Source organism: Lemur catta, chromosome 4, assembly GCF_020740605.2.
Source record: "Lemur catta isolate mLemCat1 chromosome 4, mLemCat1.pri, whole genome shotgun sequence".
Lineage (NCBI taxonomy): Eukaryota > Metazoa > Chordata > Mammalia > Primates > Lemuridae > Lemur > Lemur catta.
Genome location: NC_059131.1, coordinates 52,947,096 through 52,953,045, shown reverse-complemented (window position 1 = coordinate 52,953,045; position 5,950 = coordinate 52,947,096). Strand labels below are relative to the sequence as shown.

Here is a 5,950-nt window from a genome sequence, read left to right as displayed (position 1 = left end):
AAGTGACCCTATGATTTTGATGTGTAAAGGACTGAATTATTATTTTTTCCCTTCATTCTTTCCTCTGTATAATACATTAAATAAAGAACAAAAGTTTTATTTGTAAAATTCTAACTCTTTGGTCTTTTATTCTATAATAATAGTAAGCCCCATGCTTTATGGTGAAACTTTAGAAGAAATCCCATTAAAATCAGAAACAAGATAAGGATATTGGCTGTTACTTCTATTATTCAACACTGTCCTGGGAGTCCTCAAAAATTTAATGCAACAAGAAGGAGAAATGAAGTGCAAATATTGGAAAGGAATAAACAAAACTGCCATTGTTTGCAGATGATATCATTGTCTAACCAGAAAATCTCTCAGAATATATTGAAATGCATATTAAAACTATTAAGACAGTTTATTAAATTGGCCCAATAAAAGATCAGCACAGGAAAATTAAGTTATTTTCTTATTCATAGAAATAGCAGAAAGCTAATTAGAAAATGTATTCCATTAACAAAGGAAAAATAATGATAAAGTACTTAAAAATAAAACTAATAAGAAATGTGCAAGACAAATTAAGAAAACCATAATGTTAATGGCATAAAAGAAGAACCGAATAGATGAAGGAGCTCATATGTTTCTGGATGAAATTGAATCTTGTAATTATGTTAAAATTCCCCAAATTAAATTATAAATTTAATGCATTCCCATTAAAAATCTGAATAGAATTTCTTATTGAATCTGACAACCTGATTCTAGTGTTCACTTGCAAAAAGCCATGACAAGTTTGAAGAAGAATAAGAAGGGTTGGGAAAGGCATGATCGCTGCCTCTAAGTCTTCATGCCCTTGTGTAATCTCCTCCCTTTGAGCATGGTCTGGCCCTAGTGTCTCATTTCTAATGAATACACATGTCAAAAAGTGGTTTGTCCCTTCTGAGATGAGGTAACAAAAAGACATGCTCTCTCACTCTCCTGCTCTCTCATTTGATCTAGATCCAGAAAACTGTCATGCTGTGGGCTGCCCTATGGAAAGGCCCATGTGGTGAGGATCTGAAGCCTGCCACCAGCCATGGCAGTGATCCTGCCCAAGTTGAGCCTTAGATGATCTCAGCCCCATATGATATCTTGATTGCAGTCTTGTGAGAGCTCTTAAGCCAGAGGCCCTCTGCTAAGCTATGCCCAGGTTCCTGACCCATAGAAACTGAGAGACAATAAATGTGTATTGTATTAAGCTGTTAACTTTGGTTAACTTTTATGCAGCAGTCAATAATTAATGCACCCAAATAGATTCAATTCCTTTAAACACCTACCACCCTCTCGAACCTCATTCAGCCTTCATTGCTGCCCAAGAAATTAAAACAAAGAAGACATATGAGTCACAGGGCTTTGCATATTCAAGATCCCATGAGAGTTACGCTCCCCAGGGGTCCTACTTTTACTCCCAGGTGGCCATGTTGAGGAATTTTATATGCAAAAGCAAGTGAGTTCACTGAATAAATGGCCTGAAGCATGTCTTAGCCTCACAGGCAATGATTAGCTTCCTGTGCCCAACAGCTACTTGGGGTTAGGCTTGTAGGCTTGTAGGCCAATCAGCCTTGTAGGCTCAGCAACCTGATTTTGTGGCCAAACAAAGCCTGATCCATTTCTTAGGGTTAGACTCATATTAGTCAAGCACGTGACTTGGAGAATAAAACCAACATCTGCATTTACAAACTTAAAAAGAGAAGTCCAGCTCTCATGGAGTCTTGAATACATAGATTGCTAAGACTCATCTGTTCTCTCTGTGTAAGTTTTTTAGGCAGCAATGGAAGTTGAATAAAGTTGATGGGTTGGTTGAAGGAATGAATGTTTACAATTATGTATTAATTATTGATTGCTGCATAAAAATTATCCAAGCTTACTAGCTTAAAACAATAACTTTAAAACTCTGAAGTGCTTCAGAACCTAAAATGCTTACCGCAGGACCTGGCAGCTCTCAACAAACAGCAACTCTCATCATCATCCATCATCTGTGTTCTCACCAGTGCTTAGGTACAAAAGGAAGAAGCATGGAGTCTTGGACAGCATGTGAGCCTTGGAATCAGACAAATCTAGGCCCAGATTCCTATCATGCCATTTATTAGCTGTATTTTCAACTTCCTCTGCAGGCAGGGGAGGCATTGGAAATCACCTAGAGAAATTCAAGTATCACAAACTAATAAGAAAAGTATACTTTCAGGGATCACTTGCACAGGTCATTACTAGAGAAGTTTTTGTGCACTGTGCAGAGCACCAGGAACTGCAAGGAGGAGGCACAGCATCTCTCCTGAGCTCGAAGCTGGCTCTTGGTGTCACTTCGCTGCAACTGCGATTTGCCATTGATGCTCTTTCTTCTCTTCCTCGGGAAGAGTAAGAGGGAGAAGATGCAGACTGAGTGAGAAAAAAACAAAAAAGAAACTTAACATTATCTACCTTTAACAAGGTTGGGTGGCAAAAACACTTTAGAACCAGAGATTGCAAACGCAAATACCTGCCTGGAAGGCAACGTAAATAGGTGAAGCTGTAAGAGGCACATAAAACTAGACTTGAGGGATATCTAACATCCTTCATGTCTTCCTGTAAGAGTAGCAGTTGGTGTTGGTGTTTATGCCAGCTACTTGGTAAACCATCCAGTTGTGCCATGGCCCATGCTGTGGCATGTAAGATGCTCTAAGCAACTTAGGGAAGTCAGTGATAATTGTCCACTATGGGGGCCACCGTGACGTCACTGACCACATGCAAACAAGAAGATACACATCTGCTGGAAAAGTATCAGAGCTACTAACAAGAATGAGAAGTTATTTTAAGAATACTGTGCCCAATTTGCCGTGTCCAGCTATAGAAGGTGCATTTACTTATTAATCCATGATGTATGACTTTTCATTTAGATCAAATGACAATGCTTCTAAGTTAATTAAACTCTGCTTTAATTCAATGTTTTTTGGTGTATGCAAACAAATGGAAGCAATAGTTATTAAGGTATTGGCATCATTCATAAAAGAAACATTTTATATAAACATTTTATATTGGTGTCCTCAAGGGATCCCAACTGAAAGTCAGTTGAGCTTATTCCAATAAAGGAATAAAGGTTTGATTTTTTTTTTCAACATTCAGAATTATAGTAAAGCTTCTGGAAATTTATCCTAGTGAAGGAAAATATTTGACATTATTGTCAATGCTATTATAAGTTCAAGTTCAACATTGAAAATAAAATTACGTGCGTGTGTGTGTGTGTGTGTGTGTGTTTGTTGATAATCTGAATTTTAATGAATCTCAGTATTATGGTAATAACAATGTTCTTATTAAATTATTATAAGAAACTTATGGAGCAGAAATATACAAAATTAGTTTTATTGCACATAAATTCATAATTATACTCAAAAGTACAGTATTCTAAGAACCAAATAGAAGCAGCAGTTGTCAACATTTATAAGTATTGTATGTATACACACAGAATTACATAAGTACAAAATTTTTAAATTGAGTGTATTATTAAATTAAAAAAAAAAACCTTTAGGTTGGTAGCAGCTGCTTTTCCTCTTTGTTTTCTGTTATCAGATTTTAGAAATGTTTGTGCCTTTGAAGAACTACTTTGTAAATCAATGTGTCCAGTTTTCCCAGCACCATTTATTGAAAAATCTATCCTTTCCCCTTTGAATTGTCTTGACACCATTGTTGAAAATTATTTTACCATATACATAAGAACTTACTTCTGAGCTCTCTAGTCTATTTCATTGTTCTGTATGTCTATCTTTATGTCAGTACCACACTTTTGATTATAGTAGCTTTGTAATAAGTTTTGAAATCAGGAAGAGTGACACCTCCAACTTAGTTCTTTTTCAAGATTGTTTTGGCTATTTGAAATCTTTGAGATTCTATATGAATTTTAGGATAGATTTTTCTACTTCTGCAAAAAAAAAAAAAAACACTGTTGGGGGATTGTATTAAATCTGTAGATCCCTTTGGCTAGTATTGACATCTTAATGATATTAAGTCTTCCAATTTATGAACACAGAGCATCTTCCCATTTATTTTTCTCCTCTTTACTTTTCTCAGCAATGTTTATAGTTTTCAGTGTGTAAGTTGTTTGCTTCCTTGTTCAAGTTTATTCCTAAGTATTTGATTCTTTTTGATGCTATTATAAATGGAATTGTTTTCTTAATTTCATTTCTGTATACTAACAATAAACAATTTGAAAATGAAATTAAGAAAACAGTACCCCAAAATGGGTATTTTACTCTTGTTGGATGGATATTCTGTATATGTCTGTTAGTTACAATTGGTGTACAGTGTTGTTCATGTTCTCTATTTGTTTATTGATCTTTTATCAGATTATTCTATTCATTACTGAATGTAGGGTATTGAATCTCCTACTGCTATTGTCGATCTGTCTACTTCTCTCTTTAATTCCTTCAATGTTTGTTTCATATATTTAGGAGCTCTGATGTTTGGTGCATATATATTTATAATTGTTATATCTTCTTGGTGAATTAATATTTTATCATTATATGATATCCTTTTATGTCTCCTATAATTGCCTTTGATTTTGTCTGGTATTAGTATAGTCATTCTTGTACTCTTTTGGTTACCATTTGGATGGAATATCTTTTTCCATCTGTTTACTTTCAACCTGTACGTGTCCTCAAATCTAAAATGAGTGTCTTATAGACAGCATATAATTGGATCCTGCTTTTTTTTTTTTCTATTCAGCCAATCTATATATTTTGATTGGGGAGTTTAACCCACTTACATTTGATGTAATTATGCATTAAGGGAAGACCTTACTATTGCCATTTTATTAATTATTTTCTGTATGTCTTATAGCTTTTTAGTCCTTCACATAAGAATCTTTTGATGGAAATCCTATTTACATTTGGATTATCTACTATCCCATATTGAAATGGAATGAAAGTGAGTAGGCCTATGAGTTTTACAGCACTTGAAATTCTTTATTGAAAGGCTTCAAAGACTTATAGAGACAACCTATGTTTCATAAGTCTGTTGTATAAAAACATTTGGTAAGAAAAAACTCTAAATAGAGGTAAAAAATAGTGCCTCTGAAAATATTTGGTTTATATTGTTTCATTTTAATCCAAAATAAAATAGATTTGGAAGTAGCTTCTATTTAGAAGAATTTGCTTGAAGCTTACTGGGTATATCAGCATCTATAGTATTTTCTCCATTAGCAAGATTATGTTCTTCAGAGAAGAGATAAATGAAGGCATAAACAATTTCAAATTGAATAACCATAAATGGCTACTTTAAAAAAGACTTCAGGTAATTTTATGGAAAAATTAAAAATAAGACCATATTAAAAAAATACATTCCTCAGTAAAATACTAGTATCACAGAAAAAGAGACAAATATGGCTAAGAAACTGATTATAGTATAACAATATATACTAAGAATAAATATTCTGCTTATGTTATTTTTTAATACTTAAAAAACTTATAATGGAATTTTAAATTTTGATTAATTATACACACATGTATTTAAGCTTTTAAAAAGACTTTATTTTGAAAAGTAATTTGAATAAAACTATTTTGCAGGTCTACTGATAAAAGCAATTTGTTGGTTAATTTAAAAAATGTTTTAATTTAAAAACAATTTTAATGTTCACTTTCACTTGTAGACGTCTCCCAGGTGGCACTAAATTATATGGTCTCCCTTGCTATACGTAACATATATGGACATCCTGAACCCCTGAATATAGGCTTATAAAGCTTTTAGGCTTGCCCTTACTTGTCCTTTAACTCAGAAATCTGGAAGCTTTTTATTTATACAGATGAGGCTGCCTCTTATAGCCAGCTGAGTTATTGGAAGTTGCATCCTCCACTAACATGAGAGGATGAGAAATCCCAAGGTAGGTACCAATCAGACAAAGAAAGAATCCCAGCATGTTCTGGACTAGACAAACTGATCCTGATAAGAAAGTAAAATTTTCTCC

The 5,950-nt window shown here is 33.8% G+C and overlaps 1 non-coding gene across 1 annotated transcript; it reads left to right on the top strand.

Moving 5' to 3' along the window:
• Positions 1-2,189: 2,189 nt before the first annotated feature.
• Positions 2,190-2,403, top strand: LOC123637521. Its single transcript, XR_006734896.1, has one exon. It is a non-coding gene; the product is annotated as a small nucleolar RNA U3 (small nucleolar RNA).
• The last annotated feature ends 3,547 nt before the right edge of the window (positions 2,404-5,950 follow it).